The following is a 27,601-nucleotide window of genomic DNA, read 5'->3' as shown; positions in this document are numbered from 1 at the left end:
ACCATTGTGCCAAAGCTTTTTATAGCCTACTGGTAGGGAAAGGAGCCATGCCATAGATTAAAACGAACGCCCCATCACGGGCTTAGTATACTAACCACCGGAAGTATTACACATTCGAATGGGGTCATTGTCACAAAATAATCAAATTAATAAAACGGCCGTATAACAATACAAACCAATCTGGATATTTAAATATCCAAATCTCCATTTATGAAAAACTTTGCTATAGCTTGAAAATGGAAATTAAATAAAAAATAAAAAATAAATACTAAAAGATAAAAAGTGAAAAATAAAAGATGCCACCATTAGGGATGAGCTTCGTGTTCGCGTCGAACATACGTTCGACTCGAACATCGGCTGTTCGCTGTTCGCCCGTTCGGTCCGAACGTTTTGGTCCGTTCGCGCCAAATTCGTGTGGCGCTCACGGCCCACAATGCACTGCGATGGCGCAGTGCATTGCTGGCTCATGATTGGCCAAGCATGCACTGTGACCCCGCATGCTTGGCCAATCGCAGCGCCAGCAGCGAGGAGAGCCATGATTGGCCACAGGCAGGATGCCTGTGGCCAATCATAGCTCAGGCTGTGTAGTGCACGCCCCACACTATATAAGGCCGCCAGCGCGGCGGCCTTGTGTAGTGTGTTCGCGTCTGAAGCAGTGGGTGTTCTGTGTACCTTCAACACAGTACACACCGATCGTTTTCGGCCGATTTTCGATCTTGCTGTTGTGTAGTGGTTGTTGTCTGCGTGCCCTGACCGCAGTTTACACCGCTATATTCACCTCACCTATATAGCTAGTGATCTATCTTTTATAATAGAGCTTGCAGTCAGTAGTGTTAGGAGCTTGTGTGTGCTGTCTGCGTGCTCTGTACCCAGTACATACTGCTATATCCACCTACATAGCTCTTCTCTATTTGAGCCCACTTGCCATCTGCAGGAGTTATTGGAAGTTGTGTGTGCCTCCAGCACAGCACAGTATACATCTGTATATACCCCTTTATCTCTGGTGTTCTATAATAAAGGCATCTGCAGGAGTTAGTGGGTGTTGTGTGCCTCTAGCACAATATACACTACCCAAATGCTGTTTTACCCAACTCCCTTCAGGCCATTACCATGTCTGGAAGGCCAGCAAGGAGAAGCAGACAGGCGCGAGCCGATAAAAGAGGGCAAGCAGGCTCTGTGTCTAGAGACAACAGTGCTGGTCGTGGACGTGGTGCATTGTCATCAGCACGTGGCCATGGGACACGCTTGTCCTTCTTTTCGGCAGCTGGACATGTTGAGCCGCAACATGCCAACGACTTGGTAGAGTGGATGACCAAGCCCTCTTCATCCTCCTCATCCTCTCTCACCCAGTCTCAGGGTACTAGCAAAGCAGCTGCCAACGCATCGTCTTCCCTCCTCTCAATGTCATCATCAGTGACTCCTTCCCTAGACCCACCACGTCCTCCTGAGGAGTCTCCTGAACTCTTTGAGCACAGTGTTGGGTACATGCTCCAGGAGGATGCCCAGTGTTTTGTAGCCTCTGATGATGACACTCAGCTAGAGGAAGGCAGTAGCGTGAATGCAGAGAGAGGGGATGCTCAAGAAGGACAGCAATCTGGCAGTCATGTTCCACAAGCTGCCGCATACTGCCAGGTTTGCTACAGCGATGAAGAGGGAGGGGATGATGAGGGCACTTACTGCACATGGGTGCCTGGTAGGAGAGAGCAGGAGGAGGAGGAGGCACATGTCCAACGAGGCAGGATGCCCTCCGGGGGCCAGCTAAGGGGCAGCACACCGACTGAATCACACCGCAGAGCTCCGCCTGTGCAGGGCGCTGCCTCTGCACGTTATTCTAAAAGTTTTTTGGTGTGGGCCTTTTTTGAGACGAGTGCATCAGACCGCACCGCTGCTATTTGCAACATATGTCTCAAGCGTATCTCGCGTGGCCAAAACATCAGCCGCTTGGGCACCACATGCTTGACCAGACATATGTTGACCTGCCATGCAGCTCGTTGGCAAGCGTACCTCAAAGACCCACATCAAAGAACAAAGTGGCCCTCTCCTTGCTCCTCATCAGCTGGCATCTCCAACCCCACTAGACCTTCAGTCCTCTCTGAAACCTGCTCTGAGAGGAATGAAGGTGTAGAATTAGGTGTGTCACAGCCAAGTGCTTCCGGGCACTCTGCTAGCAGTACACCCACGTCCAATTATAGCAGGCAAATGTCCCTGCCCCAGCTGCTGGACCGGCGAAAGAAGTTCACTCCCAGCCATCCACATGCCCAACGGTTGAATGCTAGCTTGGCTAAATTGCTAGCACTTCAACTGCTGCCTTTTCAGTTGGTAGACTCGGCCCCCTTCTGTGAGTTTGTACAATGTGCGGTTCCTCAGTGGCAGGTCCCCAAATGCCACTTTTTCTCACGGAAGGCGATTCCGGCTCTCTACCGGCATGTGGAAGGCAATGTCCTTGCCTCGCTGGACAGGGCGGTCAGCAGTAAGGTGCATATTACCGCTGACTCATGGTCCAGCAGGCATGGACAGGGACGTTACCTGTCTTTCACGGCCCATTGGGTCACTCTTCTGGCAGCTGGGAAGGATGCAGGACAAGGTGCAGTAGTGTTGGAGGTTGTTCCGCCACCACGCCTCCAAAATGCTACTATTGGTTGTGACACACCTCTCTCCTCCACCCCCTCCTCTTCTTCTTCCTCCATGGCTTCTTCCAGTGCTCTGTCCTCAGAACCAGCGGTGCTCCGTAGCCGTTCCAGGGGCTACGCAAGTACGCAGGCAAAACAATGCCATGCCGTGCTTGCGCTGGTTTGTTTGGGGGACAGGAGCCACACTGGGGCGGATGTTTTGTCAGCTCTGCAGGGGCAGGCCGAGAGGTGGTTGACGCCACGCCAGCTTAAGCCAGGAATGGGGGTTTGAGACAATGGCACCAACCTCCTCTCCGCCCTCCGACAGGGACAACTGACCCATGTGCCCTGTGTAGCTCACGTCCTTAACCTGGTGGTGCAGCGGTTCTTGGGCAGGTACCCTCGGCTTACAGGATGTCCTGAAGCAGGCCAGGAAAGTCTGTGTGCATTTCCGCCGATCATTTAATGCCTGTGCTCGGCTGGCTGAGCTCCAAAAGGAGTTGAACCTGCCCAAGAACCACCTTATATGTGACATGCCCACCAGGTGGAACTCAACGTTGGCCATGCTGCAGCGGCTGCACACGCAGCAGAGGGCCATCAATGAGTACCTGTGCGACTACTGCACCAGGACAGGGTCAGGGGAGCTCGGTTTTTTCTCACCACGCCAGTGGGGCATGATCAGGGATGCATGCACTGTCCTGTCACCGTTTGAGGAGGCCACAAAGATGGTGAGCAGTGACAGTGCATGCATCAGTGACACTGTACCTCTTGCCCACCTCTTGGAGCATACGCTGCGTGAAATAATGGACAGGGCACTTGAGGCAGAACAGAGGCAGGAAGAGGAGGACTTCCTTGCCTCTCAAGGCCCCCTTTATCCAGACAGTGTTCCTGCTGTGCCACCCATCACACAGGAAGAGGATGAGGAGGAGGAAGAGGAGGAGGAGGATGATTGTGTCAGCATGGAGGTGGAGGCTGGCACTCAGCATCAGCAGCAGCAGCAGTCTTGTAGGGATGATTTACAGTCCCAAGAAACACGTGGACTTGTACGTGGCTGGGAGGAGGTAGCTGCGGATCATGTTGTCCTTAGTGACCCAGAGGACTCCAGGCCAAATGGTTCAGCTAACCTACGCTGCATGGCCTCCCTGATCCTGCAAAGCCTGCGGAAGGATCCTCATATTCTTCGGATCAAGGAGAGGGACCATTACTGGCTGGCCACTCTCCTTGATCCACGGTACAAGGGTAAGGTTGCCGACCTTATCTTGCCATCGCAGAGGGAGCAGAAGATGAGAGATCTCCGGGAGACCTTGCAGAAAGGTCTGTGCAACGCGTTCCCAGAGACTGGGAGGTTACAAACTCCTGGTCCTGGACAATGTGTTGCTGAGGCATCGGTCAGAAGGAGCGGTGGAGAAGGTGGCCGTCTGACTGATGCTTTCAGACAATTTTTTAGTCCGCAGCCCCAAGGTATGATAGGTTCCAGCAACCATCGCCAGCGTCTGATTTACATGGTGCAGGAATACCTAGGGGCAAGGTCAGACTTGGACACCTTTCCCACCGAAAATCCTCTGGCTTACTGGGTCTTGAGGATGGATCACTGGCCAGAGCTTGCACAGTATGCAATTGAGCTACTGGCCTGTCCTGCATCCAGCGTTCTTTCGGAACGCACCTTCAGTGCTGCTGGTGGCTTTGTTACCGATTACAGGGTGCGGCTGTCTACCGAATCAGTTGATCGACTGACCTTCATCAAGATGAATCAGTCTTGGATCACCCACAGCTACCAAGCACCTGAAGCTGATGTAACCGAATAAATTTTTTTGAAATATCGCATCCCTTCAAGACTGCCTATGCTGATGCTGAGTGACTGTCCTGTTATGTTGATTGTCTATCCTCTTCCTCCTCCGATGATATGTTGGAAGAACATTTCTGTTTCTGGGTGATGCCATCAGCCCAATTTTTTTGCCCCTGTTTAACCACTTCAGCACCGGACCAATAAACACCTTAAGGACCAGAGGTCTTTTTCCAATTTTGCACTGCGCTGCTTTAACTGGTAATTGCGCGGTCATGCAATATTGCACCCAAACGAAATTTGCGTCCTTTTCTTCCCACAAATAGAGCTTTCTTTTGATGGTATTTGATTGCCTCTGCGATTTTTATTTTTTGCGATATAAATGGAAAAAGAGCGAAAATTTTGAAAAAAAATGATATTTTCTTCTTTTTGTTATAAGAAAAATCGAATAAACTAAATTTTAGTCATACATTGAGGGCAAAATTTATTCAGCCACATGTCTTTAGTAAAAAAATGTCAATAAGCGTATATTTTTTGGTTTGCGCAAAAGTTATAGCGTCTACAAACTAGAGTACATTTTCTGGAATTTACACAGCTTTTAATTTATGACTGCCTATCTCATTTCTTGAGGTGCTAAAATGGCAGGGCAGTACAAACCCCCCCCCCCCCAAATGACCCCATTTTGGAAAGTAGACACCCCAAGCTATTTACTGAGAGGCATGTTGAGTCCATGGAATATTTTATATTTTGCCACAAGTTGCGGGAATATTACAAACTTTTTTTTTTTTGCACAAAGTTGTCACTAAATGATATATTGCTCACACATGCTAGGGGCATATGTGAAAGGCCCCCTTAAAATACATTCTGCTGCTTCTCCTGAGTACAGGGATACCACATGTGTGGGACTTTTTGGGAGCCTAGCCGCGTACGGGACCCCGAAATCCAAGCACCGCCTTCAGGATTTCTAAGGGCATAATTTTTTTATTTTACTCCTCACTACCTATCACTACCTATCACAGTTTTGACGGCCATAAAATGCCAAGATGGCACAAAACCCCCCCAAATGACCCCATTTTGGAAAGTAGACACCCCAATGAAACTGCTGATGGGTATGTTGAGCCCATTGAATATTTTTTTTTTTTGTCCTAAGGGATTGAATAATGACAAAAAAAAAAAAAAAAAAAATGTACAAAAAGTTGTCACTAAATGATATATTGCTCACACATGCCATGGTTATATGTGGAATTGCACCCCAAAATATATTCCGCTACTTCTCCCGAGTACGGGGATACCACATGTGTGGGACTTTTTGGGAGTCTAGTCGCGCACGGCATCCCGAAAACCAATCACCACCTTCAGGATTTCTAAGGGTGCAAATTTTTGATTTCACCCCTCACTACCTATCACAGTTTCGAAGGCCATAAAAAGCCAAAATAGCACAAAACCCCCCAAAATGACCCCATTTTGGAAAGTAGACACCCCAAGCTATTTACTGAGAGGCATGTTGAGTCCATGGAGTATTTTATATTTTGCCACAAGTTGCGGGAATATTACAAACTTTTTTTTTTTTGCACAAAGTTGTCACTAAATGATATATTGCTCACACATGCTATGGGCATATGTGAAATGACACCCCAAAATACATTCTGCTGCTTCTCCTGAGTACAAGGATACCACATGAGTGGGACTTTTTGGGAGCCTAGCCGCGTACGGGACCCCGAAATCCAAGCACCGCCTTCAGGATTTCTAAGGGCATAATTTTTTTATTTTACTCCTCACTACCTATCACTACCTATCACAGTTTTGACGGCCATAAAATGCCAAGATGGCACAAAACCCCCCCAAATGACCCCATTTTGGAAAGTAGACACCCCAAGGAAACTGCTGATGGGTATGTTGAGCCCATTGAATATTTCTTTTTTTTTGTCCTAAGGGATTGAATAATGACTAAAAAAAAAAAAAAAAAAATGTACAAAAAGTTGTCACTAAATGATATATTGCTCACACATGCCATGGTTATATGTGGAATTGCACCCCAAAATATATTCCGCAACTTCTCCCGAGTACGGGGATACCACATGTGTGGGACTTTTTGGGAGTCTAGTCGCGCACGGCATCCCGAAAACCAATCACCACCTTCAGGATTTCTAAGGGTGCAAATTTTTGATTTCACCCCTCACTACCTATCACAGTTTCGAAGGCCATAAAAAGCCAAAATAGCACAAAACCCCCCAAAATGACCCCATTTTGGAAAGTAGACACCCCAAGCTATTTACTGAGAGGCATGTTGAGTCCATGGAATATTTTATATTTTGCCACAAGTTGCGGGAATATTACAAACTTTTTTTTTTGCACAAAGTTGTCACTAAATGATATATTGCTCACACATGCTATGGGCATATGTGAAATGACACCCCAAAATACATTCTGCTGCTTCTCCTGAGTACAGGGATACCACATGTGTGGGACTTTTTGGGAGCCTAGCCGCGTACGGGACCCCGAAATCCAAGTACCGCCTTCAGGATTTCTAAGGGCATAATTTTTTTATTTTACTCCTCACTACCTATCACTACCTATCACAGTTTTGACGGCCATAAAATGCCAAGATGGCACAAAACCCCCCCAAATGACCCCATTTTGGAAAGTAGACACCCCAAGCTATTTGCCGAGGGCCATCTTGACACTATTGAATATTTTTTTTTTTTTGTCCCAAGGGATTGAATAATGACAAAAAAAAATAAAAATGTACAAAAAGTTGTCACTAAATGATATATTGCTCACACATGCCATGGTTATATGTGGAATTGCACCCCAAAATATATTCAGCTACTTCTCCCGAGTATGGGGATACCACATGTGTGGAACTTTTTGGGAGTCTAGTCGCGTACGGCACCCCGAAAACCAATCACCACCTTCAGGATTTCTAAGGGTGCAAAGGCCATAAAATGCCAAAATAGCACAAAACCCCCCCAAATTACCCCATTTTGGAAAGTAGACACCCCAAGCTATTTACTGAGAGTCATGTTGTCTGAACGAAAAAAAAGAGATTGATCGGTGGGTATGCCCACCATTAGATACCTCCCTTCATCCACCCACTTCTAATGATGGACATACATGCACCATTTATATATGCCGAAGCATGGGGGCATCCTCCCGCAAAAAAGTTATGCCGCGTACATACGTTCAAACTTTTCCATGGGCAAGCCCCCTGTCGGAATTTTGACCGTATGTACGCGGCATTAGGAGCAAAATCGCTCCTCCACCCCTTATGCCCCCATGCTTCGGCATATATGCTCTTTTTTAACTGTGGTGGTGAAATCACCGCCTACAGCACTGGAGTCACGGCTTTATGTATCGTGGGAGAAAACGCTGTTGCTGTCAAGATAAATAAATCCGCGCTGCAGCTGAATGGCGTACCTGCTAAGCAAATTATGGTTAACGTTAAAACAAAGTAACATCCCAGTAAAACCTTACCATACCATACCTGCAAAGCAATTGCCAAAAAAAACAGTAAAAAATAAAACATTTTTTAACACAACCTGTGCCTAAAATATATATATGCCGAAGCATGGGGGCATCCTCCCGCAAAAAAGTTATGCTGCGTACATACGTTCAAACTTTTCCACGGGCAAGCCCTCCGTCTGAATTTTGACCGTATGTACGCGGCATTAGGAGCAAAATCGCTCCTCCACCCCTTATGCCCCCATGCTTCGGCATATATGCTCTTTTTTAACTGTGGTGGTGAAATCACCGCCTACAGCACTGGAGTCACGGCTTTATGTATCGTGGGAGAAAACGCTGTTGCTGTCAAGATAAATAAATCCGCGCTGCAGCTGAATGGCGTACCTGCTAAGCAAATTATGGTTAACGTTAAAACAAAGTAACATCCCAGTAAAACCTTACCATACCATACCTGCAAAGCAATTGCCAAAAAAAACTGTAAAAAATAAAACATTTTTTAACACAACCTGTGCCTAAAATATATATATGCCGAAGCATGGGGGCATCCTCCCGCAAAAAAGTTATGCTGCGTACATACGTTCAAACTTTTCCACGGGCAAGCCCTCCGTCGGAATTTTGACCGTATGTACGCGGCATTAGGAGCAAAATCGCTCCTCCACCCCTTATGCCCCCATGCTTCGGCATATATGCTCTTTTTTAACTGTGGTGGTGAAATCACCGCCTACAGCACTGGAGTCACGGCTTTATGTATCGTGGGAGAAAACGCTGTTGCTGTCAAGATAAATAAATCCGCGCTGCAGCTGAATGGCGTACCTGCTAAGCAAATTATGGTTAACGTTAAAACAAAGTAACATCCCAGTAAAACCTTACCATACCATACCTGCAAAGCAATTGCCAAAAAAAACAGTAAAAAATAAAACATTTTTTAACACAACCTGTGCCTAAAATATATATATGCCGAAGCATGGGGGCATCCTCCCGCAAAAAAGTTATGCTGCGTACATACGTTCAAACTTTTCCACGGGCAAGCCCTCCGTCTGAATTTTGACCGTATGTACGCGGCATTAGGAGCAAAATCGCTCCTCCACCCCTTATGCCCCCATGCTTCGGCATATATGCTCTTTTTTAACTGTGGTGGTGAAATCACCTCCTACAGCACTGGAGTCGCGGCTTTATGTATCGTGGGAGCAAACGCTGTTGCTGTCAAGATAAATAAATCCACGCTGCAGCTGAATGGCGTACCTGAAAACATGAAAAATGGTTAACAATAACACAGTAAACAGTAAAGTATAAAAAATTAGAGAGAAGAGAGAGAGAGAGAGAGAGAGAGAGAGAGAGAGAGAACAATAAAACGACAACTATTTTTGGTTTTTATATTTTATATTTTTTTTGGTTTTTTTATTTTACTTTTTTTTTTTTATTTTTTTATACACTTTTTTTGAACTGTAAACTGTAACTGTAACGGTTCGGGTCTCTCAAAATGCGATGGCATCTTGGGAGACCCTGTGTAAGTGTGCCTAGCCTGTGAAATGCTGTACCCTACGCTAATACTTCCCTAGTTCATGGTAGCGTTCAAAACACTCACCCTGACAAAGACCAGGATTGCCAGGACAGCGTGGATAATAAGAACGGGTGTCACGCCTATATTTGTAGAGCCGATCGTATTCAGGGTCTCCACGTGGACGACAAAGTTCATTGTCACTGAAGTGCAAGAACCGCAAGATCTGCTCGTATCGTTTCCTGGACATGGAGTTAGAGAACACGGGCATGTGGTCAGCCGGATGCGTGGACCAATAAGCCCGCATCCGCATAAATTTATGTGTGCCCATGTTGAGGGAAAGGCCCAAAAACTTCTTAAATTCGGAAACCGTAACTGGTTTCCAATCTCTGGCAAGAGACGGCAACTGGGGATTAGCGGCGATGCGTTGACCAGCATATAAATTGGTTTGGTCCACAATAGATCTATAGAGATCTTCCGTGAGATACAGAGAATAAAAATCGAGTGGCGTAAAATCATCTGTATCCACCTGAATACCGGGTTGGGCAGTGAATGGGGGAAGTACGGGTTCTGCAGAAGTGGTGGGCACCCAATTAGGATAGGCGAATTCTGCAGGAAGGGCACTATGGGTATGACGGGCCTGTCTTTGTCTTCTTCTTGGTGGCAGCGGGACACTACTTGTGCTTGCCACCTCGCCAGCTTGAACTGCACTTATGGGACTCGCCACGTCACCACGTGATACTGCAGTGCTGGATGTACGTCCAGGGTGTACTAGGCCGCTGGTGCTTGCCAGTTCACCAAAAGGATGAGCGGCGCTAGTACTGGCTCTATACTCCATACGAGGGACTTGTGGTTCCTGCACCTCAACAACATCAGAAAATCGGGGTCGGGTACGCCTGACAATAGCAGGGACCTCTTCTTCGTCGTCAGAGCTATCTGACATGGAGGCGCTGTCCTCTACAGGTTCGTATTCTGAGCCTGAATCTGACAGATCAGTGTCTTCCTCTTCACTATCTGTCATGCTCAGAAACATGTAGGCCTCTTCACTAGTGTACCTTCGCTTTGCCATTTTGGGCTCTAAATTTAGGGGTACAGTAGTGAGACTCACAGGTAAAAAAGCACCTAGCCTGTCAGCGACTGTATAAAACGCTACAAAAAAAACTGTTAGCGATCGCAGGGATCAGGCCTGACTCTGCGAACGCTGCAGTTATGTGTGTTGTGTTTTGTAAGTGACAGTGATCGATCGATACTGCACTTGGGTGGGCTGGGCTGGGCTGGGCAGAGGGGCAAAACGCAGGTGCTAGCAGGTATCTGGATTGATCCTGCTAACAATGCGTTTTTTTAGAACCCTAAATTGCTGGGCACGCTAGTATAGATCTGATCAGATCAGATATTGATCTGTTCGGATACTATACCACTAAGGGAGGTGTATGCTTTGCGCGTGGGTGTTAGCGGTGCTGGCACTAACCTAGCACTGCCTGGGGCGACGCAGACCCTTTCTGACCCTAAAACCAAATTTATATCACCCGCCGGGTGATCAGGGGGTTAAACCTTTATTAGGTAATAAATGGCGGGTGCCCTGATGCTATAAAAAGCGAACTACCTAACCAGCATCACCCGTAACACTTATACGGTGATCACTGGTGAAAGGGTTAACTAAGGGCAATCAGGGGTTAAAACCTTTATTGGGTATTTATATGGGGGTACCTGAAGCTTTATAAAAACCTGACGGGGAACCTAAATAACTAAATAACTAACTGGCTAACCAGCGTCACCAGTGACACTTATGCAGCGATCGCTGGTGAAAGGGTTAACTCTAGGGGCAATCAAAGGGTTAAAACCTTTATTAGGTTATATATCGGGGTACCTAATGGTATAAAAACCTGGCGTTGAACCTAAAAAAAAACTAGCTTCCTAGCGGGACCAGTGACACTATTGCAGCGATCAGAAAAACGATCGCTTAGTGACACTGGTAAAAGAGGGTGAAAGGGTTAACTGGGAGGGCAATCAAGGGGTTAAACCTTTATTAGGGGGGGTAGGGGGCTACCCTGGACCTAAAGGGGCCTAACACTAGCTGCCCTGACACTTTTTACAGTCACAACTGACACTAAATGTAGTGATCAAGAAATAAATAAATGAACACTGCATTAGTGACACTGTGACTGGGGGGGGGGGGGGGGGGGCGGGGGGCCGATCGGGGGGGTGATCGGGGGGTGACTGGGGTGAAATGTGTGCCTGTGTGTACCTATGTGTCGGTGGACTGTTGGTGCACTTACTTGGACGTCTTCACTCCTCGCTGTCCGGTTCAAAAAGACCGCCACGAGGAGTGTGACATCACTTCCTCCTCCTGTGTTTACATTTTCACAGGGGAGGAAGTTCGTCACTGGCCAGGAGCGATCGAGAGGGGATGGCCAGAAACCAACGGCCATCCCCTCATCGCGGGTCGCTCCGGCACCGAAAGGGACCGCCGTATCTAGCGGGAGGGGGTCCGATCGGACCCCCCACCCGCTAGAAGGCATTCACGTACATCTGAAGTGGTTAACAGGGGCGTTTAAGTACAATTTTTTAAGCAATGCTTTGCAGCAGGGCTAATTCCTGCAATAAAACTAGAGTATATGGGAGAGGTTGCAGTGTCGTGGCACCAGCACCAGTGCCTAAGGCCCAATTTTTCTGCCCCTGTTTAACAGGGACATTTAAGTACAATTTTTCATGCAATGCTTTGCAGCAGGGCTAATTCCTGCAATAAAACAAGAGTATATGGGAGAGGTTGCAGTGTGGTGGCACCAGCACCAGTGCCTAAGGCCCAATTTTTCTGCCCCTGTTTAACAGGGGCGTTTAATTACAATTTTTCATGCAATGCTTTGCAGCAGGGCTAATTCCTGCAATAAAACAAGAGTATATGGGAGAGGTTGCAGTGTCGTGGCACCAGCACCAGTGCCTAAGGCCCAATTTTTCTGCCCCTGTTTAACAGGGACATGTGATTACAATTCTTGATATAATATTTCACAGGAGGGCGCTCCAGCGCCCACCAAGAGTCACTTTGAGGGCTTACAATGTTGTGGCAAAACCAACACCTTGTTCTGCCATTTCTGCAGAGCATATAGGGCAGGCCCCTACTTTCAAACATCCAACTTACAAACATCTCCTACTTGCAAACGGAAGGAGACAACAGCAAGTGAGATGAAAAAAGATGGACGACAAAACAAATTATACAGGGGTGATAACCCTTCCCTATGTTTTACAAAAAGCTTAAAAAATTTTTTTTTTGACTGGAGCTACACTTTAAAAATGTACCAGTTGAAAATTACAAACAGATTCAACTTAACACAACAAACCTACACAGTCCCTGTCTTGTTTGCACCGCCTGTATACTGCTGTTCTGAGTATATAGGGCCTGGGGGCCACACGCATTTCCTTTTTTTAATATGGGTACGGGGTTCCCCTTAATATGCGTACAAGTCCCAAAGGGGCTGGTAATAGACAGGGAGGGCTACCCATGCCATTTTTCTCAATGATTTTCAACCATATTGCAGGAACCAGATATAACATTAAAACCGCAAGCAGCTTCAAATGACGTTATTTCCGTTAAATGTCATTTTGTGCAGGGACTGTTCTAAACACGGGAAACACGTGGCACTTCACAGGCATACTACAGACACCCCCCAGGCACCATATTTAAAGGAATATTTCACTTTTTTTTCCACTTTAATCGTCATTAAAATCAGTGCTCCCGCCAAAACGGCCATTTTTAAAACTTTTTTTTGCATTGACCCATGTCCCCTGGGGCAGGAGCCAGGTCCCCAAACCCTTTTTAGGACAGTATCTTGCATATTAGCCGTTAAAATTAGCACTTTTAATTTCGAACGTTCGAGTCCCATAGACTTCAATAGGGTTCTAACGTTTGTACGAATTTGGGGTCCGTTCGAAAGTTCTGGTGCGAACCGAACCGGGGGGTGTTCGGCTCATCCCTAGCCACCATCTAGTGGTTAGGAAAAATAACTCCAATTAAACAGTAGTTATATGTCTAAACCAGCTGTCCATCATTACCAATAGTCTATTTACAAAATAGCCTTGTAGATAAACAAATAAAAAAAACAATGACATTTCTTCCAATGGTGAGGTACAGTTGACATTCCAAAAAGACATAATAACCAAATTCAGTACAACATTTCTATCAAAGTACTTACATTTTGTACCACCAATCAGCATTTGATAGAAGTGACCACTGGAACGGGCCAATGAGAGGGACATCAACCGTTATTAATAAAACAGTTGACGTCCCACTCCACATTAAGCCCCCCAGGAACGTGCGTGCCCAATTTATATATCCAATTGGTTTCAGCTTGTGAAATGGTACGCTTCGCATTACTGCCACGCCAACGAGGCACATATTTTTCAATAGCTAAAAAAGTGGTACCTCTTGGGTCACGATTATGTTTCAAGTCATAATGTTTACTCACATTATGCTTATCAAAGCCCTTACAGATATTAGTTATGTGCTCACCCAGACGTATATGTAACATACGAACTGTGCGTCCCACATATTCTAAGCCACAGGGACACCTGAGGAGATACACAACACACTTAGTGAAACATGTAATGAAAGTTTGGATAGGATATGTGAGCCCCGTACCAATTGAAGTAAACTCTGTGAATCTTCTACCCCGTAATGTATTCAACTTACAGGCTCTACATTTTCCACACGGAAAAAAACCTTTTAGATCGCCGAAAAAGGTTGGTCTCGTAGCCCAAGGTGTTGGGCTCCTCCTTGGGCGATCAGCCCAAGGAGGAGGTTGGTCCCCGGTGTTGCTGCCTACTCTGAGATCTCTAATTATAGTGGTGGGGAAGCTGACGTAGATGATGACATGTCTAGTGATGTGACGTGGGTGCCCACAAGAGAGGAAGAGGAGGGGAGTTCAGAGGGAGATATGGACCAGCAGATAGGGAGGAGAAGCAGGTGGAACTTAGATTGCACAGGAGGGACAAAGCAGACTGCTAATGTATCAGGAGCGTGACATCAACCATGTACGGTCACATCTGGTGCTCACAGGACGCTGGCACATGGCTGCGCAGTGTTGGCTTTTTTTAACGTGTCCGCTGCTGACAATAGTATTACCATCTACAATCTTTTCAGTCAAGGCATAAGTCGCGGTAAGCCCAAAACTCACCTAGGGACAACCGCCTTAACCGGTTCCCGACCAGCGCACGACGATGTACGTCGACAGAATGGCACGGGCAGGCATATTGGCGTACAGGTACGTCCAATATTCAATGCCGCCCTGCCATCGGGAGCGCACCGCAGGCAGCGCGCTCCCGCGCTGATCGGGACCCCCGTGAGTCCGGTCGTGGGACCCGCGGACTCGATCGCCGCGGGCATCCCCACGATCGTCTCACGGGACGGCTGAATGGAGGAAATGCCGTGTAAACAGAATTTCTCCATTCTGCCTAGCAACTAGTGACGCTGATCTCTGCTCCATGTGATTTGAGCAGAGATCAGTGTTCACTAAATGAAAGCCCAACCCCCCCACAGTTAGTAACACACCATTATTAACACTTAACCCCTACACTGCCACCCAATGGTTAACCCCTTCACTGCCAGTGTCATTTACACAGGAATCACTGCATTTATATAGCAGTGATTACTGTATAAATGACAATGGTCCCAAAAATGTGCCAAAATGTCTGATGGGTCCCCCACAATGTCGCAGTCACAATAAAAATCGCTGATCGCCGCCATTACTAGTAAAAAAAAAAAATAATAAAAAATTATTAATAAAAATGCTATAAAACTATCCCTATTTTGTAAACGCTATAACTTTTGCGCAAACCAATCAATAATCGCTTATTGCGATTTTTTTTACCAAAAATATGTAGAAGAATACGTATCGGCCTAAACTGAGGGAAAATTTTTTTTTTATATATTTTTGGGGGATATTTATTATAACAAAAAGTAAAAAATAATGCGTTTTTTTCAAAATTGTCGCTCTATCGCAAAAAATAAAAACCGCAGGGGTGATCAAATACCACCAAAAGAAAGCTCTATTTGTGGGAAAAAAAGGACGTCAATTTTGTTTGGGAGCCACGTCGCACGACCGCGCAATTGTCAGTTAAAACGGCGCAGTGCCGAATCGCAAAAAGTGGTCTGGTCTTTGACCAGCAAAATGGTCCGGTCTGTAAGTGGTTAAGAAGGCACACGAGCTGCCATCACCGAGTCCAGTGGGAGCAATGGAACCCACAAAGCCACACTCCAGGCTCTCACCGTCCAGCCCCGTCTTCTACTTCTCCTTCTCCTCTCTCCTCACAATTGTCCTCCACTCCACCTTCCATCATGCCATCCTCACGTCTTTCTGCAAAAAGACAGGCTTCCGTGGGCCAAATGTTCGAGCATAAAAAAATGATGACGCCGGATAACCCTCTTGCCCAATGATTGACCGCTGGCTTGTCAGAACTGATAGCCCGCCAACTACTGCCATATAAACTGGTGGACTCGGAGGCCTTTCGAAAATTTGTGGCCACTGGAACACCACAATGGAAGGTCCCAGGAAGGAAGTATTCCTCACAGAAGTAAATAGTAAAAAGTGCTAATGCGCTTCACCTCACTCAAAAAATGTGAACAAAAAGGTGTGTAATAATGAATATAAGTACACTTAAAAAAGCAATTTTTTTGTATATGTGTGGAAAAAATAATAAATATATTAAATAAGTGGAAGCAGCCAGGCAATAAATAGTAATCTCAATACTACGTGAAAAATATGTGTTAATAATGAATGCGGCGCTGCCAGCAAACTATACTAAAATATTAAAAAAACACTAAGCAAACAACAAGTGAAAAAAGTGAATCCACCTCACCAAGTGTTCCAATGTGCAATATAGGGCGATATACTAGAAACACTAAAAATAGTGCGTGTATACAACAATCATGAGAAAATAAATATATAAATAATCAAAAAATGATAAAACGTGGCTGAAATAAAATGTGCACATAGATGCAATAAACAATATAACGTGTCGACTTAATATAAGTCCATAGAGTTGCTTCGTGAGCATACAATAAAGTCCATGCAAAAAACGTGATTTTCAAACAAGTGATATTCCAGTAGCCAACTTCAGTGCCAAACAGGTGCACCACCAGTTTCCCCCAGCCTCTCACCTCAACAGCTTAATAAGCAGACTCTGAATAAAGCCAAAAGGTTATTCCTTTCTCCTCCATCCAGCAGATAGTAAATGGCTGAACATTCCTTTCCCAGACTCTTCAGTTATCTCCCAGTACAGTGAGCGGCACGTAGAGTATGAAATAAAAGGACAGGGGGGCTCTCATGTGTAGTAATTCACATAGATAATTTAATAAAATAACTGGTCACTTACATATAGGCTAAGAAAAGCAGATAGCGTCGAATCATCCGAACTTCCGGTCTCGGCCGCGACCGGAAGTGACAAGTGTAACACCACAGCTCCTTCCCTGACGCGTTGCGTCACACCCTCGTGACTTTCTCAAAGGGTTATGCTGTTAGCCCACCAACTACTGTCATATAAACTGGTGGACTCGGAGGCTTTTTGAAAATTTGTGGCCATTGGAACACCACAATGGAAGGTCCCAGGAAGGAAGTATTTCTCACAGAAGGGCATCCCAGAGCTATATGGCCATGTTCAGCGACAAGTGAATGTATCTCTGGCACACAGTGTCGGTGCCAAGATACATCTGACCACAGACATGTGGTCTAGCAAACATGGGCAGGGAAGGTATATAACTTTTACTGCCCACTGGGTGAACCTTCTGGTGGCCGTCAAGCATGTAACCCGTGGCACCCATGTAGATTTGGTTTTACCGCCACGGATTGCATGCAGGCCTGCCTCTTCTCATCCTCCTACTCCATCCTCCTCCCTCTTCTCCTCGGCTGACTCCTCCTTTTCTGCTGCTAGTGTCTCTTCCGCTGCGCCGCCCAAGCTCCCCAGAACCTATTCGACATGCCAGGAGATCAGTGGCTAACACCACTCAATTTGACAGTTGGTAAAGTGGTGTGTGACAATGGTGCCAATCTGCTTAGCGCATTGAAACAGGGCGAAATTTCACACGTAATGGCATGGCACACATCTTAAACTTGATCGTGCAGCGATTCGTTGTTAAATACCCTGGGGTCCAGGACATCTTGCAGCAGGCAAGGAAAATCTCGGCCCATTTCAGAAGATCTTACACGGCCATGGCTCGCCTTGCTGACATTCAGCGGTGACACAATCTGCCGGTCAGATGTCTAATTTGCGATTGCCCGATGCCATGGAACTCAATCTTCTATATGCTTGATAGGCTGCTCCAGCAGAGATGTGCAGTTAACGACTACCTGTACGAACTCTGTGGCAGAACAGGTTCTGGGGAGCTTGGTTTTTTTCACCGCGCCAGTGGCTGCCCATGCGCAATGCATGCAGATTTCTGCGGCCATTTGATGAGATCACCAAACTGGTCAGTCGCAAGCATGGCGCCATCAGTGACATGGTACCTTATGCCTTCTTTATAGAGCGTTCACGAAATGTCCCATCGGAAGTTTGTCCATCACTAGTGATGAATACAGAATAGTGATGGACAAACTTCCGACGGGACATTTCGCAAACGCGATCCGCAAACGTGCCCAAAAGTTTGCGACCCCATTCACTTTGAAGGGAAAGCAGGCGAACCTTAAAAACCTCCAGGTCATATTTTCAGCCACAAAATACTCACTAGCTGTGCACACATAGTCCCACAACATGGACACTGACATAACAGAAGTATTAAGTGAATCTGGGATCGACAACGACAAGCACTCTTTTTTTATCTGTGACATTTTGACAATTCAGGAGCGCATGAAGGCCATGCAGGAGAGGCAATGTCAGGCCAGGCTATGAAGGGGGTGCAGGAGAGGATCAGTGCCGCAGTCAGGGCAGCACAGTCCTGTGCCAGTGTCCAAGTGTGCCAACCTGTGATTGAGCCCCTCCCTCTGCCTGGTCCTTACCCCCACCTATTCAGGGCTCCACTGCAGTGGTCCGGAGGTGCCAGTCCAGTGCTGATCCTCAGCCATGGTGCTGGCACTGCCTGCTGATTGGCTTCTCCGCTGCTATCTCCTTCACTGTCTGAAACCAGCACCACGATAGAGACTTAGCACTGACACTAGCACCGAGATAGAGAGCACTGACACCAGCACCAAGATAGAGAGCACTGACACCACACCAGCACCGTGATAGAGAGCACTGACTCCAGCACCGAGATAGAGAGCACTGACACCACACCAGTACCGTGAGAGAGCACTGACACCAGCCCCGTGATAGAGAGCACTGACACCAGCACCGTGATAGAGAGCACTGACACCAGCACTGAGATAGAGAGCACTGAGACCACACCAGCACCAAGATAGAGAGAGAGAGAGCACTGACACCAGCACAGAGATAGAGAGAGAGCACTGACACCAGCACCGTGATAGAGAGCACTGACACCAACAACGTGATAGAGAGCACTGACACCAGCACCGCGATAGAGAGCACTGACACCAGCACTGAGATAGAGAGCACTGACACCACACCAGCACTGTGATAGAGAGAGAGCACTGACACCAGCACCGAGATAGAGAGCACTGACACCAAACCAGCACCATGATAGAGAGCAATGACACCAGCACCGAGATAGAGAGCACTGACACCACACCAGCACCATGATAGAAAGCATTGACACCAACACAGAGACAGAGAGCACTGGCTAGGTAAGTACGCTTATCGGTCACGATCCCCCCTGCTGCGCTGAACATCCTTTCAGACAGGATACTGGACGAGGGGCAAGCCAACAGTTCCATTGCAAATTGTGCAAGCTCTGGCCATAGGTCAAGCCTGCCCACCCATTAGTCCAGGGGCTCATCACTTCTCAGAGCGTCCACATCGGCCGTTAACCTGTAGTCGGACACCTGTCGGTCCAGTCGTTCCCTGATGCTGGATCCGGATGACACCTGTCGATGGGTCGGCTTAAAGAATGATCTCATATCAGAAGTGACCAACACATCTTCAAACCGCCGTCTTCTTGCAGGCTCTGTTGGATTGGTACCCGCAACTCTTTCTTTGGGAGTGGGAATTCCTCTGCCAGTGCACGCAAAAGCAGAATGCAGCATTTCTCCAAGCAAGGCCTGGAAGTGCTCCATTCTGACAGCCCTCTGTGATGGTGGTAACATTTCTGCCATTTTGTGTTTGTACCGGGGGTCTAAGTACGTTGCCACCCAGTACTGGTCCTTGACCTTTATGCTTTTTATACGGGGGTCCCTGTTAAAACACTGGAGCATGAAGGCCCCCATTTGCACTAAACTGGAAGCGGTGTGGTGGCCTGGCTCCTGCTCATCATCCAGGACAATGTCATCCTCCTCGTTCTCCTCTCCCCATCCACGCACAACAACAGGGATCCCAGAAAGGTTTAAAGCATGCTCTTCTTGCTCCTCCTCATCCGCCCCGCCACCATCTTCCTCTGACTCCTCTTCAGGCTCCTGTTGTTGACTTGTCTCAGACAGAGTAGCCCCCCGGGAATTCATGCAGCATTGCGGCTTCCGCATCTTCCTGCTCCTCCATGGCTTGATCAATGACATGACGCAATGCACACTCCATAAAGAAGGCATAAGGTACGATGTCACTGATGGCGCCATGGCTGCGACTGATCAGTTTGGTGATCTCATCAAATGGGCGCAGAAGTCTGCATGCATCGCACATGAGTAACCACTGGCGTGGTGAAAAAAACCAAGCTCCCAGAACCTGTTCTGCCGCAGAGTTCGTACAGGTAGTCGTTAACTGCATGTTTCTGCTGGAGCAGCCTATCAAGCATATATAAGGTTGAGTTCCATCGCGTCGGGCAATCGCAAATAAGACGTCTGACCGGCAGATTGTGTTGCCGCTGAATGTCAGCAAGGCGAGCAATGGCCGTGCAAGATCTTCTGAAATGGGCGGAGATTTTCCTTGCCTGCCGCAAGATGTCCGGGATCCCAGGGTATTTGACAATGAATCGCTGCACGACCAAGTTTAAAACGTGTGTCATGCATGGCACGTGTCTAATTTTGCCCCATTTCAATGCTCTAAGCAGATTGGCACCATTGTCACACACCACTTTACCAACTGTCAAATTGAGCGGTGTTAGCCACTGATCTACCTGTGAACACAAAGCTGAAAGGATTGCAGGGCCAGTGTGGCTCTTGGCTTCCAGGCACAACAGACGCAGCACAGCATGGCAAGGTCTCACCTGGCATGTCGAATAGGTTCTGGGGATCTTGGGCGGCGCAGTGGAAGAGACGCTAGCAGCGGAAAAGGAGTCAGCCGAGGAGGAGAGGGAGGATGGAGTAGGAGGAGGAGAAGAAGAGCCAGGCCTGCATGCAATCCGTGGCGGTAAAACCAAATCTACACGGGTGCCATGGGTTACATGCTTGACAGCTGTCAGAAGGTTGACCCAGTGGGCAGTAAAAGTTATATACCTTCCCTGCCCGTGTTTGCTAGACCACGTGTCTGTGGTTAGATGTATCTTGGCACCGACACTGTGTGCCAGAGATACATTCACTTGCCGCTGAACATGGCCATATAGCTCTGGGATGCCCTTCTGTGAGAAATACTTCCTTCCTGGGACCTTCCATTGTGGTGTTCCAATGGCCACAAATTTTCAAAAAGCCTCCGAGTCCACCAGTTTATATGACAGTAGTTGGTGGGCTAACAGTTCTGACAAGCCAGCGGTCAACCATTGGGAAAGAGGGTTATCCGGCATCATTATTTTTTTACACTTGAACATTTGGCCCAAGCCTGCCTTTTTCCAGAAAAACATGAGGACGGCATGATGGAAGGTGGAGTGGAGAACTATTCTGAGAAGAGAGGAGAAGGAGAAGTAGATGAGGCTGGACGGTGAGAGCCTGGAGTGTGGCTTTGTGTGTTCCGTTGCTCCCACTGGGCTCGGTGATGGCAGCTCATGTGCCTTCTTAAGGCGGTCGCCCCTAGGTGAGTTTTGGGCTTACAGCGATTTATGCGTTGACTGCAAAGGCTGAAGATAGCAACACTATTGTCAGCAGCGGGCACGTTAAACAAAGCTCACACTGCGGAGCCATGTACCGGCATCCTGGGAGCGCCAGATGTAACTGTACATGGTTGATGCCTCGCTCCTGATGCATTAGCAGTCTGGTTTGTCCCTCCTGTGCTATGTAAGTTCCGCCTGCTTCTCCTCCCTATCTGCTGGCCAATATCTCCCTCTGAACTCCCCTCCTCTTCCTCTCTTGTGGGCACCCACGTGACATCACTAGACATGTCATCATCAACGTCACCTTCCCCACCGCTATAATTAGAGATCTCAGAGTAGGCAGCAACACCGGAGGCCAACCTCCTCCTTCGGCTGATCTGGGTACTGTCGTCAGACTGCTGAGTGGCGGTTGTTGCTACCTCCTCTTCCTGATCCAATGCCAATAATGGCTGCGCATCGGCAATGTCTTGTGATGGATCGAAAAATAATTCCTGTGACTCAAGTGGAGGGTATATGGTGGTGGTGGTAGTGTCTTTGGGGGTGCACACAGCAGAGAGTGGAGAGGGTGCAGATCGAGAGGCTGAAGAGGGTGCAGAAGAGTAAGGCTGAGTGAGCCACTCAACCAAGTCTGGTGCGTCCTTTGACGTAATCGAACGCATCTTCTCCAATTTGCCACTTCGGCTCAAGCCTGTTGCTCCTGCCCTACCCCTACCACCCCTATGGAAGTGCCTGCATCTTCCTCTGCCTGTCATTTTTTAAATGACCCTGTGACAAAAGTCTCTAGAGAAGTGCAGTATGTATGTGGAAGAAGGTATATAACACCCTGCTTCAATCTGTTGTTTTGGGGGGCCACTGGTCTATCACACCAGTGATAATACTTTTTTCTAATTGCGTTTGTCACTCTTTGTAGTATCGCTGCAGAACCGCTCAGCAGTCACAATGCTGCACAGTGGAAATGCACTATACTTTCTATATTTGAAAGTATTTTATACGTGTATTACACCCCTATATACTGCACACCAAATAGTACACCTACACCAATCCTTAAAAGGACCTTTGGGGACCTAATAATAGCTAGCTAGTAGCTAGTGAATTGCAGACTGCCCCTGCCCCAAACACCAAACTGTCCCTACACTGAGAAACGACAGCTGCAGATTCGGTCAGCAGCAGTGCATGCAGTGCACTATAATATGCTTTCTATATTGGAAAGAAAGTGTATTATAAGTGTTTTACAACCCTATATACTGTACACCTATACCAGTCCTTAAAAGGACATTTGTGGACCTAATAGTAGCTAGCTAGTAGCTAGTGAATTGCAGACTGTCCCTCCTCCAAAAACCAAACTGTCCCTAGACTGAGAAACAACAGCTGCAGAATCAGTCAGCACTGCATGCAGTGCACTATAATATGCTTTCTATATCTGAAAGAAAGTATATTATACATGTGTTACAACCCCATATACTGTACACCTATACCAGTCCTTAAAAAGACCTTTGTTGGCTTAATAGTAGCTAGCTAGTAGCTAGTGAATTGCAGACTGTCCCTGCTCCAAAAACCAAACTGTCCCTCCCTATACCGAGAAACGACAGCTGCAGAATTGGTCAGCACTGCATGCAGTGCACTATAATATGCTTTCTATATTTGAAAGAAATTATATTATAAGTGTATTACAACCCTATATACCAGGGGTAATGAATTAAAATTCAAGGAAGTCCGGTCGCCAAAATTTTCTTTGGGCCGAGGTCCGAATCTCAAGTCTGTGCTATGACTCAGAAAGATTGTAGTCACTGTATATCTATCAAAAACATGAGAAATGTACAATTTCCTTAGCATTTCAACAATATTTATTGTCAAGTTTCAGTTACAATATTAAACATGTGGACAGTTGGAACTAGGATAGCTTTACATTTGCTCTTTACATCGGGTGTCCCCATCACAGTGCCCCTTTACATCGGGTGTCCCCATCACAGTGCCCCTTTACATCAGGTGTCCCCATCACAGTGCCCCTTTACATCGGGTGTCCCCATCAAAGTGTCCCTTTACACCGGGTGTCCCCATCACAGTGCCCCTTTACATCGGGTGTCCCCATCACAGTGCCCCTTTACATCGGGTGTCCCCATCACAGTGCCCCTTTACATCAGACCTTCCTGTCAGAGTGTCCCCATACATCAGATGTCCCCATCAGGGTGTCCCTTAACATAAAATAAGGGTCACGTTGATGGGTAAATTTTATGTTAAGGGTCACGCTGATGGGTACATTTTATGTTAAGGGTCACGATGATGGGCACATTTTATATTAAGGGGCACTCTGATGGACACAACAAAATGTGCCCCTTAACTGAAAATTTGCCAATCAAAGTGCCCCTTTAATATAAAATGTACCCATCAGTGTTGCTCTTAAAATAAAATGTGCCCATGAGTGTGCCCCTTTACATCAGGTGTCCCCATCACAATGCCCATTTACATCAGGTGTCCCCATCACAGTGCCCATTTACATCAGGTGTCCCCATCACAGTGCGCCTTTACATCTGGTGCCCCCATCACAGTGCATCTTTAAATCAGGTGCCCCTTTACATCAGACATTCCTGTAAGTGTCCCCTTACATAAGATGTACCCATCAGAGTCCCCCTTAACATAAAATGTGCACATCAGGGTGCCCCTTAACATAAAATAAGGGTCATGCTGATGGGCACATTTTATATTAAGGGGCACTCTGATGGACAACAAAATGTGCCCCTTAACTTAAAATTTGCCCATCAGAGTGCCCCTTTTAATATAAAATAAAATATGCCCATCAGCGTGCCCCTTAACATGAAATAAGGGTCACACTGATGGGCGCCTATTATGTTAGGAGGCACTCTGATGGACAAATTTTATTTTAAGGGGCATGCTGGTGGGCATATTTTGTAGGGCACATTTTGTTGTGCCCATCAGCGTGCCCCTTAACAAAATATGTCCATCGATGTGCACATTAAAAATATACCCATCAGTGTGCCCCGTAAAATTTAATTTGTCCATCAGAGTACCCCTTAACATAAAATGTGCCCATCAGCGTGACCCTTATTTTATGCTAAAGGGCACTCTGATGGACACATTTTATTTTAGGTGGCACACTGATAGGTATATTTGTAATTTGCACAATGATGGGCTTTTTTTTTATGTAAGGGGCATGCTGATGGGTATATTTTTTTAAGTGCACACTGATGGGCATATTTTGTTAAGGTGCACCTTAACAAAACATGCAAATCAGTGTGCATATAAAAAATATACCCATCAGCGTGCCCCTTACAAAAAAAGCCCAGCATTTTGCAAATTACAAATATACCTATCAGTGTGCCACACGTTAACAGAGCAAAATGACTTGGCACGTAAACATGAACATAACATCTTTAATTTATTTTACACCTCCTTATCACCGTACCTGACCTACCAGTAAAGCATGCACTTCACATGGATATCTGTATTCCCTGGCTGCTGTACATTTTTTTAGCTGACAGTTGTGGAATGTAACTTTGTTCCTGAGTGTTTATTACTCACCTGGTTCTCTATGGCCTCACCCTAAGGCGTAGTCTTGGCATCTGCAACAATGAAATGTATTGTAGCAACTGAGATTCTGACCTTCTCTCCTCTTCCCCACCCTGGCTCCGCAAACACAACAGGAATTTCAATAATCCTCATCAAAACCGGAAAAATAAAGGATCAGTCCCACCTTTCTGTGCACAATTTTAACTCATGTAACTTGTGCAATGCAATAAGACATACAAGCACACATTAAATGTGTGTAGATTAGTCTGAAAAGGTGAAAAAAAAATGTTTTTGTTGGTCTCATAATGAATTTTGAGGTCTTTAATTAGACAGATATTTTAAAGAATTTGTTGACAGAGAAGATTGCAAGGCATTTTAGTTTTTTTAATAGTGATATAACAGCTGACCTCAGGGAGTTAGATTTTCTTTATCATTTCAAAAATATAAAACTTGTCTTTAGTGCACATAGTGTCAGTATCTTCATAGATAGATTTTTATAAAGATACCTTAAAGATATCCTTTAAAGCCCTATATAATTACTCTGCTTTCTACAAATGACTATACCTGCTATACTCCGTTTTATGTAATAACCACTGTGCAGGGAGTTGTCCAGTAACATTTTGCCTATTATCATGAAGTCATTGTAAGATTGTTTGTTCTATTTTGAACTGAACACATCACATAGTTTAGTTTTGTTTCGATTTGTTATTTAACTAATATCTTTGTTAGATTCATTAAAGGTAACTCCACTTTAGTGGGGAAAAAAATAGCAAATAAATAAAAAAAAATATAGCAGGTACAACTGGGATACAAGTCATATTGTAATTGATTGTTATTAAAAATTACCTTTCCTTTTCAATCTGCAGCCGCTGTAATTTTCTATAAATGAAATGCAATGCAATATGGCTACATGGAGTTGTTCTGTACACAGAATGTGTACTGACCACTCCCCAGAAACATCAGTTCCTGCTTGGGTGATTGGCTCACCAATTTTCCCAGAAGTCTGCCTAAGATACAAGTCAGATTTCAGGCATCCCCTGCAACACAAATGCATTTTTTTTAAGATCTTTCCAATAGGAACACCTCTAAAGGGATGCAGACCCAGCAGCTTTCCTCATTAGAGCCCTGAAGCTGCCACAGCTGACTGATAATTATGAAACCAATCCCATTAGACTCACTGTTGCACAGAGGCATAGACAAACACACATGGATTTCTTCAGAATAAGACCCCTTTCACACTGTCAGCATTTTATCATTATCCTCCACCACTCCTCCACCGCTGCTCCCCATTGAAATCAATGGGGCAGCGCTGTGATACCGCTGGCAAAACCCCGCTCCGGCGGCGTTTTGCGGGCAGATTTAATGCCTTTTCACCCACTAGCGGGGGGGGATAAAACCACTAGCGGCGGAATAGCGCTGACAAAAAGACGGTAAAGAGGGGCTAAAAATAGTGCCACTTTACCGCCGACGCACCCCCAATCCCCCCCCCCGCGAGTGGCTCGGTGTGAAAGGGGGTCTAAGAAAAGGTATAAATCTGCAACAAAGATTGTTATAATCCTTGTAATTTACATAGATCGCCCAAGGAGGAATGTTTTGTTCTCAACAAAAGTGGAGTTACGCTTTAAATTTGTTTTAATTTGTTTTCAGAACTTGTTTTGTTTCATTTATTCGGATTCAAATTTAGAAATTCGACTGCATTCGAAAACATTTCAACCACATTCGAAAACATTTCAAATTAATCTGTGTGTGACAGATATTTTGGTGTGCGCTAGTAGACATTGAGACAGATGTATTTGTACAGATGTTTTTGTACACTGGAACATGCTTGCTGTGACAGCTGCTTGGTTGAAGTGGTAAGCTCTGGCAGATGTTAATTGAACACAGACTACTACTACTAAAGATGTTTTTGGGCACAGGTACACTGTGACATATGTTGATGGGGCACTAGTAGTACCCCTGACCTAGAGACAACATTTTTATAAGGATGAATGACCATCATTTTTTCATTAGCAGGAATATGATGCTCATTAAAATTTTGTTTTCAGATTCGATCGATTTGAATATTGGATTGTTATTTCTATCATCTCAGGTAGCTCTTGGGCAATGCACACATTTCATTTAAGCACCTGAATACTGGACAATTCTTTCCTGCCTGGACCATTTTTCAGCTTTCACATCAGATGTTGCTGGACACTAGTATTATAGCGGCTTTGTGCTATGGTACACTGTGTGTGACAGATGATTTGGTGTGCGCTGGTACACTGAGACAGATGTTTATGGGACACTATTTGTACAGATGTTTTTGTACAGTATCAGTAGAAGTAGTATACTCTTTCCTATTCTATTGTTTTATATGCTATTCAAATCAAATGCGAAAACGATTTGAGTCGATTTAGAAAACAGTTTGAATTTGATTACAATTTTGTCCAAAATTTTGTTTTGTTATTTTGGATTTGTTTTACCTCTTGCCACCCCCGCCGGCCATCATATGATGGCCAGGTGACGCGGGTCTCGTTCTGGGCGGGTATCATATGATGTCCGTCCATTTAAATAGGGAATGCACGCATCCCTGTATTTCAGTATGAGTACCTGAGTACCTGTCACAGTCCATATGAGTACATGTCACTGTCCATATGAGTACCGGAGTATTTGAGTACCTGTCACAGTCCATCTGAGTACCTGAGTACCTTTCACAGTCCACCTGAGTACCTGCCACAGTCCATATGAGTACCTGCCAC

Source organism: Lithobates pipiens, unplaced genomic scaffold (genome assembly GCF_037356315.1).
Source record: "Lithobates pipiens isolate NorthernLeopardFrog02 unplaced genomic scaffold, aLitPip1_a1.2 Scaffold_23, whole genome shotgun sequence".
In the NCBI taxonomy this organism is placed as follows: Eukaryota; Metazoa; Chordata; class Amphibia; order Anura; family Ranidae; genus Lithobates; species Lithobates pipiens.
Note: the sequence above shows the minus strand (reverse complement) of the source record.